General features: G+C 39.4%; 1 long non-coding RNA gene across 2 annotated transcripts in view; it reads right to left on the bottom strand.

The window, feature by feature from the left end:
- Nucleotides 1–6,967, bottom strand: part of LOC128318930 (uncharacterized) — a 30,903-nt gene extending 23,936 nt beyond the window's left edge. For both annotated transcript variants that reach the window (XR_008302350.1, XR_008302351.1), the window contains exons 1-3: nt 6,762–6,967; nt 1,037–1,102; nt 385–486 (exon numbers count right to left, since the gene is read on the bottom strand). This is a non-coding gene — a long non-coding RNA (uncharacterized LOC128318930). The remainder of the gene's footprint in view (nt 1–384; nt 487–1,036; nt 1,103–6,761) is intronic.
- Nucleotides 6,968–14,206: the final 7,239 nt, after the last annotated feature.

Raw genomic sequence — 14,206 nt, 5'->3', positions numbered from 1 at the left:
AAAAACAAAATAACTTTAAAGCAGGAAAAGGCTACAGCCTCGTATGCACGTCCTCACAAACTTTATCTGCACTCAGATCCAAGGAAATGTCTGCACAAACATTAGGAAATGTGTGACTAGCATTAACTCTATTCCTAATAGCTGAGGTAAAATGGCCACTTGTCAGAGGAGAACAATTGGTTGGAGTGAAAGTATCGGGCCACTGATGACCTACACTGCAAATGCAAATGCATACACTATAATATGCACATGTGCACAGCATTCAACACAGAGTGTTAAAAGCGCTCAAATTAACATGTCCAAATCATAATGCTCAGGTTTACAGATGGATAAATGTTTTTCAATTGTGAAATATTCAATTGTGTAAAATTCAATTTGTAATACCGTGAAGTTTGTTTCTCACGATTGTTGTGGAAGTTAAGATGGTAGGTCTGGCCTTCTCAGACATCCCTCCTCTCTCTCTCCCTCTTCACTGGTTATTTGATACTTGTTTTTGGGGAGAAAAACAATGAGAGTATTTAGTCAGATGTCACGCAGAGTGTAGTTTGTCTCTTTCGCAATTCAAACCTTTGTTCATTGGGGCTTTCTCTTCCGTCCCCTGGTAGCTCTGCTTCTCTGACTCAGTGTGTGTTTTCAATTACAAGGCCTCAAATCGCCCCTTTTTTTCTCAACTCAAAAAAATCTTGCAAACTGGTGTTTCCATATGCATTTGTTACCACATGAATAACATACAGGGGTGGGGGGGTTGGGGGGGTGGTGGAAAAGAGGAAACAGAGAATGAGAGGTCCCCGGTAAGGATTGATGGGTGCACAATGAAGTTGTTGTTTTCATTAGTTCATGTGTGGCTTTCTCGGTTTGATCCTTCGTTCTTGGCTCTGACTACGGCCACTTGTGGCTCACACTGTGAGCACAAAGTTTTTTAGGTATCAAAGGAGGACTATCATCCAAAAGACTGAGCTCTCCTCTAAGCATTGCTTTATAGTTTTCTTTGGAAAGCTTGCTTTCATTTCCCCATGATGCTATTTTACTCTCTTACCTGCACCTTTTGGATGTTTCAGCGTGCCAAATCTCCTATAATCATGCCAAAAAGGATCATGTTTCTCTGAAAACAAATGAACACTGCAATCAGAATAGCTTGGATATTTAAAAGATAAATCCACCGAGAGTGCATTCTTTAAATACATCAATTTATGTCTCAGCCACTACAGATAAAACCTGACTAAATCCATTTTTCTTTGGAAAATTACAGGTTATAAAAAACATTTAAAACATTTTAATCATTTTGAATCTGAGCAGTCCTGGCAGGAGGCCCTCAATGTGTTTTGTTCAGCTCTTGGCTCTTAATTAAGTGTTATAATCTAAGTTAGCACATTGTGTATATTGAAGGTGATGTTAAATCCAAATGTGGACCAGGCCACTTAACAGTATTATGATGTTTAATCCTCTTACTCAAATTAAATATTTCAGGTTGGCAGTCTCTCCAGTAATTTTGTATTGTGAATTTATTACAATGAGCACATGGTTTCACTGTCTTTGTTTTGTTCTTTGGTAGATATAAGCTAAACAATATTTTAGACTTTCCAACTTCCCCTGTGGAAACATATCTCATATGAGTCAGGTTATTTTAGGTAAGTTATTCAATGCTGGACAAATAAATTCTCTAAGAACAGTCTGTCCTTGTCAGTGATTACCTGCTTTGGTACATGTTTTAACCTAAAACACACACACACACAGCCTTGAATTATATTAAAAATTGTAAAAACACAAATGAATTTATAGCTAGTTCACCAAATTAACCTGGAAGATGGAAGCATGAAAGGAAAGATACAAATGTCAAGAACCTGTCAGAATAACACTAACTTATATTTTGTGTCTCCTCCAAGTGTGTTTAGCTACCCATGACTTTGGATGAGAAGCAGTTTGAAAAGATGCAGTGGCTTCACTTGTCTCAGACAAAATATTGCTTCTAAGTTGTTGTCTAGACCACTAGGAGGTAGGACCTAACATGACTAAAATTGAGGGAAAGTGTATTTATTTATTTGTTATTATTATTATTATTACTATTATTATTATTGTTGTCATTGTTGTTGTTGCCATCAGTCAAGACAACAACAACAACAATAATAATAATAACAACATAGATATGTATTCACATAGATTACAAAGTGCTTCACAGAAAATAGCAAGTGAAACAAACTACCTATATGAATAAATACACTATATTGTCAAAAATGTGTGAATAACTGACCATCACACCCATATGTGCTTTTTGAACATTCCACTATAGATTTAGTCCCTCCTTTGCTGTTATAACAACCTCCACTCTTCTGGGAAGGCATGAACATGAACAGCTGGGAACATGGCTGTGGGGATTTGTGTCCATTCAGTCACAAGAGCATAAGTGATATCAGGCACTGATGTTAGGTGAGGAGGACTGGGGTGCAGTCATCATTCCAGTTCATCCCAAAGGTGATCAGTGGGGTTGAGGTCAGGGCTCTGTGCAGATCACCCAAGTTCTTCAACACCAACCTTGGCACACCATGTCTTCATGGAGCTCGCTTTGTGCACAGGGGCACTGTCATGCTGAAACAGGTTTAGGCCTCTTAATACCAGTGAAAGGAAATTTTAATGCTAAAGCCTACAAAGATACAATTGTGTACTTCCAACTTTGTGGCAACAGTTTGGGGAAGAACCACATATGGGTGTGATGGTCAGGCATCCACATACATTTGGGGATATAGTGTACCTATAGAGGTAACACACTGCAATATTAAACAACATTAATTAAACCTCCAAACATGGCAGTAGTTCTTAGTAGTTAGGAGACAAATCCAGAGTTTGGACCTAAAAGCTGACTCCCCACTGTTCAGCTGTGTTCTATCATATTGTAAATAATGTGCAGTTTACTGACACATTCCTTTCAAATATATATTATACAGCAAATTGTTCAACATTGGAGCATGCTTACTTTCATAATTTTGAAACTGAGCAGTGCTGTGTTTAAGTAATGTTGCTCAGGTCCATGTTTATCAAAACCATGGCAAAATCTAACTTTGTCTGACACTGAGGCAGAGAGCAGATGTTTGAATGGATGATTCACTCTGCACCCACACATAACACATAACACAGTCTGTCCCTGTGTGTCCAACAGGAGAATGGGTACTGAGAAGTTAATGCTAATATGAAGTCAGTTTATAAGATTTTTGTAGATGTAGATTTGGGTACAGGAGTTTGGTACCCACTGTATCTATAAATACAATCCAGATACCTAGAAAAGCAAAACACTATTTGCTTATATTGCTGCATATATTTTATCTTCCCACAGACTGGAACTTCAGAATTCCTTCGTATTATTTTCTGTGTTATCTTAGTCATTGTGTTTCAGTAAACTGTTTGCCACCATAGTCAGACGAATCTGATTCACTGTATCCTTGCTGTGGTGCTGATGAAGACAAACATGTTATCTGTCACAAGACTGCATAATTTCCACTCACCAAGGGTTGGAAAGTTTTTAATGGCATCGAGATACTAGTCATTTTCAGACCCATTTTCAGTAGAAACGTGTTTGAATTGCACCCTTATTTATTTTTCCCCTGGTAATTACTTATGCACAAATGCATTCAAATCTACAAAAACTTTAAGGTTTATTAAGTATTTATGATAAGGTACAGTAATGATGTACATAATGTACAATCATTAATGCCTTGACTATAAGTCCTTGAAAACTCATTAAAAGTATATTTAACAAAATAAAAGAGCCAATTAATATGAATAGGCCTTGTTAAACAAGTCTATTTTACTTCTAAATTTAATAATAGTAAATGAGCTTATGTTCCTAATGTCCTCTAAAAACATTATTCCATTGATGAAATAAAAATGTTGTCCACCAACTGAGCTACAAGTAATTCTATTACCTGTGATTAACTGTATGCCTGCCTCACCTGAGCAAAGTGCTCAGGATTGGCTATACTGCTTCAAAAAACAGCAAGATAAGGAGATAAACCATTCAGAAACTTAAACGTTGCAAGCAGGACTTTGGAATCAATGCAGATTACAGGTTAAAAAAAAAGAATTTCTGAAAGCACGCACTAGTTCTTCAACATTATGCTGGGTTATAAATCATCTTATATTGTAACATTATAGGCATATGTCTTATTTTGTCAATGCTTCTCAAATGTTAATATGCAGTTTTAGAGATACTTACATCAATAATCAAATGAAATCAAACACTAAACCAACATCTAGGGCCCGACCTAAGGGTTGTGTTCCCAAACTATGGGCTGTTGATTTACAAATGGGGTCATGAGAGACACTCAAAATTTCCTCTTTTGTTTAATTCATTTAATTTACACAGAAATCGTACGAATATCACTCTAACTATGAAGATGGATTTTGTGTGCTACTGTTTTGACATGTTAAAGCGAGTCTCATTCAACAGAGCTCAAGAAAATGAACACGAAAATATGAAAGCATTTATTAAGCATTAAATAACAAAGAGGAACCAAAATGTCTTAGGTGTGGAGTTTTGGTACACTGTGAAAACAGAGTATCCAGATATTTCTTTGAGTTCACTGAAAATTATGGTCCCCTTTGCAAGCTTCTAAATGTGTGAAGCTGGATTAAATCCAAGTAATGTTCAAAACTGGATGTGACAGCAGAAATGAGACATGCCTCCTGAAAAGCTGTACCAAGAAATATAAGCTTGTGCTTCCCATTAAATTATTAAGTACATGCAAGGAATATTCCTTTGGTGTTTATTTGTCACTTATCTTACACATATGTTACTGATACATGATCAAATGTTTAAATGTCAAAAATGTAGGATGGTCAACGCTTGGGGTGATAAAATTCATAATGTGCATTTGGGGCTGTTTGCCCAAAAAGTTTGGGAACCCCTGATCTAGTGTAGCACTAGAGGCCTCAAACGTAGCTTTTTGTTTCACAGAATAACCATCAAGCACTAGAGCAAAATCCATGATATTAGTGCAGCCAGGCTTTGTACCCTGCAACAGTATTTCTATTTTATTAGAATTTATGAGAAGGTATTATGTCTTTTACAAAGTTTTCCATATGTGCTATAGAATCTGGCTGAGCTAATACCTGTGTGTGACCTAGAGGCATGGAAGTACTTGCTATTGTAGTTTAACACTGATTTTGTATACGAATTACAGAAAAAAGCCTAACACAAGGAGATAAGAGAAACAGTGCCAAGATGTGTTGCCACAGTTATATTGTTCCATATAACAGTGACAATCTATAAGAACAATCTATAAGGTTTATGATTATAAATAAGTAAAAAAAAAAAATATATATATATATATATATATATATATATATATATATATATATATATATTTAAGGAACTTTCAGGATAAATAATCAAAGCACCAACATCTCCAGTCTATGGTTGTGACTAAAGAAAACTGGCTTGTTCTGCCACTAACCAGAGCAGCTGACTAACATCAAACATCTGTGGCCAAACCAACATGACACATTCGCTACACTTCATCACCTGCCATGACTTCTTTATTAAAGCATAGTCTGAAAGGCATGCCACGCTACAGGCATTTTATGCAGAGCAATACAAATGTCATGCTAGTGTCATGGACATTTGCAACTGGCTAGCTGTTTTACAATACAACATGCAGTTTAGTTAGCCATTATTTTAATCATTTTTTAAAGTCTACACTTAGTTTCAAAGGCTTGTGTGTACAGTGCATTCAGAAAGTATTTAGACCTCTTCATTTTTTCATGTTGTTATGTTGCAGCCTTATGATAAGATGCCTTAAGTTATTTTTTTTACATCAATCTACACTCCATACCCCATAACGACAAAGCAAAAGCCAGACTTTGCAAATTTATTAAAAAGAAAAAAAGCAAATATCACATTGACATAAGTATTCAGACCCTTTACTATTACGCTTGAAATTTTGCTCAAGTGCATCCCATTTCTCTGGATCATCTTTGAGATTTTAGGGTTACACTTTGATTGGAGTCCACCTATAGCAAATTCAGTTGATTGGACATGATTTTTTCATCACAAGTTATCACAAATCTGTTTTTTGTCATTATGGGATATGGAGTGTAGACTGTTGTGGGGAAAAAAAGCGTTTATTAGTGTAATAATGCATTTTAGCATAAGGCTTCAACATGAAATGTGAAAAAAATGAAGGGGTCTGAATACTTTCTGAATGCACTGTATCTTTAAAATATAAGATTTTTACACAGAGAAAGAAACGAGGAAGAAATAAGCTCTTTAAAAATTCTATATTTTTGCCAAGGTTTGTCTTCCGCACTGGGAAAACAAGCTTTAATTTAGGCATAGTCTAAAACTAATTGTACTGTCTTTAAGCCAAGCAAGAAGCAGACAGAAGAAGGTCAACAGCAGAGTGTGAATTACACAGTGGTATTGTTTAGAGTTAATTTTTTCCTTACTGTGACTGTACAGGCAGAGTAGACATATAATTTGACATCCATTACTGCAGTATTAACTCTTGCATGTCACCACTGTCATAAAAAATTGATTTTTAATTTTTTATTTAATTTAATTTTCCCCAACATTCACCTCAAAGAGCTAATTCGTGAAATATACGTCACTACTTTTGATCTCATCTGGAAAGACACCTATTATTATTATTAGTATTAGTATTAGTATTATTATACAGTGTAATATAGCACTTTTCTGTTTTATAATAATAATAATAATAATAATAATAATAATAATAATCCCACATATATTTTTATATTAGTGGATTACTTACACATGTCAAGTGACATTAATTTTCAGTCTTCATTCCAGAAGCTTTGTTATAGTAGACAGAAACAGTGTACCATGGGATGAAACCCATAACTGCAGGTGGCAGCATATTCATTTTACATAACAGCAAATATATTCCAGTTAAATAGAGCTTATAGACAAAACTTTTCATTCACTGTACTGTTTCCCACAATCTGCACTGTCCCTGAATTCAGATATAGGCACAGGCATTTAAAATTATTTTGAAAGACAGACATAATGTCTATCTCTTTAAAAATGTGCTAACTAGGAGGTTATTTTCCAAAATACTCAGAATTTGTCAGTACTTCCTGTAGAAGAGTTTTAGATCAAAGAGCAATTAAATCAAACATTGCTATCTTTTCCAGCATGACTTTTGGACAGTGGAGTGGCTCTTTTCTGGGCAGTGTGATTCTCATGTATGAGACTAGATTATGCACATTTCTCATAAGTAAACACTAGGCATTTAAAGTATCATCATTAATGATTATCCATGCAGCAATAAAGATATGAGATAGTGGGAGCTCCGCAGTTAGGGTTCTGTGCTAACCTTAGACAAGTTATTACTTTGTTGTTACTTACTTTCCAGGCTCAAAGAATGTAAAGCTCCTGCACCAACTTCTCACTGGCTGGGTGGGAATATAATAGCTTCAGAAAGCATTGTAAGGAAGATGTATCTGGAGCCAGAGGAGTGATTTTGGCCGATCCAGGAAAGCAAACTCTTTCAAACAGACACAGCACAACAGCACCTGTGCCAATAACATAGCTCTTGCTGGAGTGCATTCATGATACCCATATGGTGGGCCACCCTGGATTTGAAGATGGAAGTTACCTAAAAGCTCAGTGTCCCCAAAATTATAATGGACATCATATGTCTGTGCATATATGGTTTGTCCTACTCAGAGTTTTTCCACACACCATAGCTGTTTTCTCTCTTACTTGATTCATTTGTGGTCCACCAGCCACAGAGACTAAACATATCTCCAGGTGGTAGTCTGCTATCAAGGGATACCTGCAGGCATGGTCTCAGATTGTGGCCCATTTTGAAAAGCCTTTTGGATCCTATCTAATTCCAAGGTCAGTGTATCATCTGTCATCCATCCAGATTCCAAGCCAGGGTGAACCTGGTGACCCAGTTGGACACTTGTACTGTGTAATTGGGAACCACAGTACAAGATGCTGTTGGGGGCCGAGATAGTCCACAACCAACTGATAAACTTGTCTACATGTAGGTCTGTACTTTAGTAAGCCCGATTCTTCCCTAGTCAGCAGCTCACCGTTACAGTGTTCTCCCTTGACACTGTCATCTTGACATTAAAAAAAGGGTATGGAAGATAGCATATTGAGCATCTCCACCAGAAAAGGCAAGAGGGTAACCAACATAGATGCATGCCTTTGTTCCAGCACAGTTTTGGTTCTCCACTAAGAACTTGCCACTTTGTATAAAAGGAGGCCCAAGATCCCTGTTCTGTTTTCCGTTGCATCAGCTTGGTGGCTTACTAGATGGATCTTTGGGGTGAGACATGTGTTATATGTTTCACATCTCCTCTGTCATCTTGGAACATTTCACAGTGCCTGCTGTGTTGCTTCCTCCCTCTCATGTCATTTCAGGTGGCCCAGTCTACACAGTTCAGGAGCTGTTGGACCTTCAGTGGACACACACTTTTCTTATGCCTGCCTTGTCTTAACACTTTGGTGAAAGCAATAGACTTTTTACTACTATTTTTGTTTGTACTTCTTCATTATGGACTATTTTTTTTGCAGATAAACAAAATGAATACTTTCCAACTGCACTGTAAGTTCTTTATTGTGTTCATTCTTAATGTATTTATTTGCATATTTGCTTTTCCCTTCAGAGCTTTACTGTTTTGTCAAATCTATTTTCATTTTAATTCTGAGCCTGTACTCTCTACAGCTGAGTTCACCTTACACTGCTCATAAAGCAAATGAAACAGTCTATAATTTGGAAGTGGACAGAGAATATGGATAAAATTGCATATGATAAACAAGAGTTCCTAAAGTCTTGTACTGATTGTGAGAAATTATTCAGGGGCATGGATTTAATTTGTGATGGATTTAATTTTAATTGTGAAGCCAGTGTGGAAAGGGAACATGATGAACGTGTGACAACTGGCCTGAGATTACTGAACTTTTAACTGACCAATTCAATGCTTTAAACACTCAACAAACAATGATTACACTGGTTCACAGCCTAACACCTGTTCTTAATAATGATTCTTTATATATTTCGTGTGTTTTGTAAGTTTAGATTTTAAAAGGGATTGAGAATCCAAATTAAATAAGCCAGTCTATGCTGATCATGCATCTGTTTTTAATGGTGGTTCAGAGAAGGTGGAATGAATTTCCAAACTTATTGCAGATTTTCTCATAAGCTTAGTTTTGTTTGGAGCATTTCTGTGTACTAGCACTTACTGGAATCTTTGTGTTTCGTTGTGGTACTTCATGTTCTGCATGTATCTTGCAGTTCTTTTTGGTCAGCTGGTGAAAATTTAGAATTGCAGCACTTTAACAGCTCTATACATAAGTTTTATTCTATTATGGATTCATGTTTAGAAACAACAAGAACAATAGCAACAACAACAACAACAACAATAATAATATAATATTATATAATATAGTATATAATATTACAATTAATTCTATGTACTAAGCATTTTCACAGCTCAAATGCATGTTACAATAATCAGAACAACTTTTTTGAATAATTTAGTGTGCTTTCCCATCATAAAAATTCTATCTATCTATCTATATGTATATACACTCACTCACTATAAACACCTGCTCATTCATTAAATTATCCAATCAGCAAATCATATGGCAGTGTCAGGAGGCGGGAGTAGACTGAAGTCAATGCATGTGCAATGTTTATTAAAGAACCGGCAGACAAATCCAAATCATGAGGCAAAGTCAAAAACAGAAAACAGGCAATCGGCGAACACATGAACGGGACAAATCCAAAATGACAAAACCAGGAAACAAGCGATGTCAAAACCAGAATGTCAAACAGAGAATCAAAAGGCTTGGTAAGTTGAAGTGAGCAAACACAGTGCATTACTTCATGAACTGTGTTTAAGTGAGTCCGTTATATGTGCTTAGTGCTGATTGTGAACAAGTGAGTGTAATGAAAAGTCCGGCGATTGTGAATGTGACAGAGTTTGTGAGTGCTGGGAGGTGTAGCTCAGGGTAGCCATGTTTGTAGGCCACAGTGTGTTCTGGAAACCTGAGCTCGCTACTGGAGTTGACTCGAAGGGCTCACTCTGGGAACACTGTTCTTTCAGGGCCTCCCCCTCAGACGAGGCCCATTGTGTCCTCTGGACCATACCCCTCCCATCCTGTTTCTGCAACAGGAGTTGAGTATTGAGTTTACCAGGTATGCAGGTTAACCTTCGATGTCTAGGGGCACCGGTGGTGTCATAGGCAAGATGTCTGTGGCTAGAGGTCCCAGTATGATGGGTTTCAGGTGGGAGACATGGAAAAAGTGGCATGGCATGGTAGGTCAAGCCTATAGGTTACTTTGTTGATCTGTTTCAGGATCTTGTTTGGGCCGATCTGAGGCTTAGTTTCTTGCAACCTTGGGGGCTTCTAAAGTCTATAGTGGTGAGCCAGACTTGGTCTCCTGGCTGATAGGTGGGGTCTCCGCTCAATGTCGGTCAGTGTTCTCTTTATTGGTTTGGGCCACTTGTTCTGGACATTAATGTAAGCTGTTCCACAAATGCTTCTCTGTAACCAGCATTCCATGGCTGGAGGTTCTACTCAAGGTGATTATGGTCAGTGAATATGGTGAGCGGATGGGTGGCCCCCCTCGAACCAGTGATACCACTACTCTGTGCCAGTTTCATGGTAGATCTTGGACTACTGATTGGAAGATTGTGTGTTCAAATCCCAGATCTGCCAAGCTGCCTCTGCTGGGCCCTTGAGCAAGTCCCTTAAATGTAAAAAATGAGATAAATGTAAGTTGCTCTGGATAAGGGTGTTGAAGAAGGGTTGGGATGTTTGAGGCTGCTTGGTTCCACGCTAAGAGTTTTGCTCCCTTCTTGAGCAGTGAAGTCAATGTGCAATGGGAATGTGCAATGGAGCTGAAGCCCAGAAATTAAGTGCCGATAAAGGCTTGCAAAGCTGAGAAACCTCTGCAAATCCTTCACTGTCTTTGGTGTGGACAACTTTATGATGGCAGATACCTTAGTCTGGTCCATAGAGACCCAGGAAGGAGATTGTGCATTGATGAAATTCAGATTTTTCTCCCTTGACAAATAACTGGTGTGAAAAAGGCGTTCAAGAACATGGCGGACATGGAGCACATGGGTCTCAAGGGAGGGGGAGTAGATCAGGATATGATCAGTGTAAGCAATGATGTAATTTCCTAGCATGCCTCTCAGGACATTGTTTATGAGACACGACTGTGTTTCATAAACAAGAGAGCCCATACGGCATTACGCAATACTCATAGTAGCCAGAGGTGGTGCTAAATGCTGTTTTCCAGGCATCCCCCTCCTGAATGTGAACCAGGTTATATCCACTGCAAATCTCAAGATTGGTGAAGATTTGGGCTGAACTGAGTTGCTTGAGGGCTGCAGAGAACAGAGGTAAGGGATACCGGTACTTGACTGTGACTTGGTGTTGTCCTTGATAATCAATGCAGGGTCAAAGACCACCCCCTTTCTTTTCCAGAAAAAAGGAAACCTGCTGCAGTGGGAGATGTGGATGGACGAATGTACCTTTGTTGTAACTTTGTTGTACTTTCTGGATGTACCCCTCCATGGCATGTTATAATAATAATAATAATAATAATAATAATACATAACACTTGTATAGCGCTTTTCAAGATACTCAAAGACGCTTTACATGAAGAGACAAACGAGGGCAACAAAAGAATTAAGACAGTTAATGAAAGGTGGTTTTAAAGAGATGGGTTTTCAAGGCTTTTTTAAACATGGGGAGTGTGGATGAGTCTCTGATGTGTTTGGGCAGGGAGTTCCAAAGGGTGGGGGCAGCAGCGGAGAAGGCCCTGTCCCCCCAGGTCTTGTGTTTAGTCCTGGTGGGGGAGACAGGAGGTTGTTCAGTTATTGAGAGTGGGTAAATTCTGTTGTGAGGCAAGGTGGCCCCTGGTAGCAGTTCAACAGCACAGTCGTAGGAGCAGCGTGGGGGTAGACCACTGGCTTTCATTTTGCTGAACACTTCCTGCAGATCCTTGGATTCTGGGGGATGTTAAGGGGTGCATAATTCTCTGGTTGTTCCACAGTGGTCGAGGACATGCCAAGCTGAGGTTCCTTGAGACAGTGGTGGTGGCAATGAGATGACCAGCGAGTGATTTCTTTGTTGGTCCAGGGTATTTGTGGGTCATGGATCTGCATCCATGGAAACCCCAGGATGATGGGGTGCTTTGAAGTGACTGTGATGAGAAAGGAGATTTGTTCTTGATGCAGCATGCTGACTCATAAGAGGAGAGGCTGGGTGCAGAGAGTGCTGGTGCCATCTCCAATGGGTCCTCCATAGATAGCATGGATCCGAAGGGGGTGTTGTAGTGGTTCAGTGGGAATGTTCAGTCTGTTCACAGCTTCTTGGTCATTGAAGTAACCAGCTGACCCAGAATCAATCAACGCTGCTAATACAGAGTCCATATCTGAGTGTTGTATCTTAACTTGGAAAGTGAGAGATTGGTGAGACAATAAACGAAAAGGACTCACCATTTCAAGGCCGGGAATGTTGCTCCCACTCTCCGCTGAACCTGGCTTGGCTAAGAGTTTGGCACAGAGGGGGCACTGTCCAACGAAGTGGTCAGGCTTGCCACAGATGAAACACAGTCAATCTCTGTGTCGTTTCTCCTGTTCTCCCTGGCTAAGCCTTGCACAGCCTAGTTGCATGGGTACAGATGGGTCGCTTGACCCGTGGAGGTTCTGTTTCCCTTGGGAGGTTGTCGACAATGGACCAGATGATCCAGATGTATGGTGAGATCAATAAGGGAGTCAAGGGTGAGCCGGTCATCGCGGAAGGCCATTTCTGTGAGGATCTCGGGGCTCAGACCCTGATGAAAGGCAGCTTTTCCACTGCCTGCAGCGAGCATGCAGAACCCGACTGCATACTCAGCCACCCTCGAGAAACTTGAGACACAGTGAGTAGCCATTCCCTGACCTCCTTCCACTTAGGTAAGTGGTCAAAGACAGCTTGACAGCTCGATGGAACAGCTTGATGAAGGACGATGTAGGAGTTTATCCTTTCTCTTCCCGAAACCATTCTGCCATGGCTCATTTTATTGCCTTATCCATGAGGAGGGTGAGGAAATGCGTGATATTCTGTTGCTCCAAAGACCTCTCATGGCTGGCAAAATACAGAGAGCATTGCAATAAAAAGCCTTTACACTGTGTCACTTGCAAACTTGCCTGGCTGGGGCATTAGTGTGCTAGCTGCTGGCAGAGGCATGCATGGTGTAGCGGCAGTGGTGATAGCATGTGAGATCAGGTTAACCTTAGCATTTAGATCTGCCAAGCAATGCTGGTGCTCTCCCACCAGTTGTCCTTGTGCCACAAGAGCGTGTCACCGGTCATGCTCTCCTGCTGCATCCATGGTGATGGTGAAGTAATCTGTCAGGAGGATTAGACTGAAGCGGATGCAAGTGCAGTGTTTATTAAAGAACTGGCAGACAAATCCAAATCATGAGGCAAAGCCAAAAAACAGAGAACAAGCAAGAGTCAGGCAATCAGCAAACAACATGAATGGGAGAAATCCACAATGCAAAAACCAGGAACCAAGCGACATACAAATACTGAATCAAAAGGCTTGGTAAGTTCAAGTGAGCAAACACTGAGCATTACATCACAAAGTGTGTTTGTGTGAGTCCCTTATATGTGCTTGTGCTGATTATGAACAAGTGAGTGTAATGAAAAGTTCAGTGATTGTGAACATGAGAGAGTTTGTGAGTGCTGGGAAGTGTAGTTTGTAGTGGCCATGTTTGTAGGCCGTGGTGCATTCTGGGAAGCCAAGTTTGCTACTGGAGTTGACCTGACAAGCAGCAGCCCAATTCATAAAAACATGCTGATACTTTGACATGCCATGGTTTTTGGTGCCAAAACTGGACAGATTGAAAAAGACCAGGTGATGTATAGGTGATCCTGTGCCCACTCTAGCTTCCTGTTCTTGGCTGACAGGATCGGAACCCTGTGTGGTCTTCTGCTGTTGTAGCCCAATCAACCTCAAGATTTGCATTCTGAGATGCTTTTCTGCTTACCATGGTTGGAAGGAATTTGATTTACCGTAGCTTTACTGTCAGCTTGAACCAGTTTGGCTATTCTCCTCTGAACTCTCTCATCAAGAAGGTGTTTCTCAGAACTGGATGTTTTTTTAAAGCTATTATTTTGTATAAACTCTTGAGATTGCTGTGTGTGAAAATTAATTATTTAAATTTAAAAATTTTAT

The sequence above is a fragment of the Pangasianodon hypophthalmus genome, chromosome 9 (genome assembly GCF_027358585.1).
Source record: "Pangasianodon hypophthalmus isolate fPanHyp1 chromosome 9, fPanHyp1.pri, whole genome shotgun sequence".
NCBI classification, from domain to species: Eukaryota; Metazoa; Chordata; class Actinopteri; order Siluriformes; family Pangasiidae; genus Pangasianodon; species Pangasianodon hypophthalmus.
The sequence above is the reverse complement of the archived record's forward strand: the minus strand, read 5'-3'. Positions and strand labels throughout refer to the sequence as shown.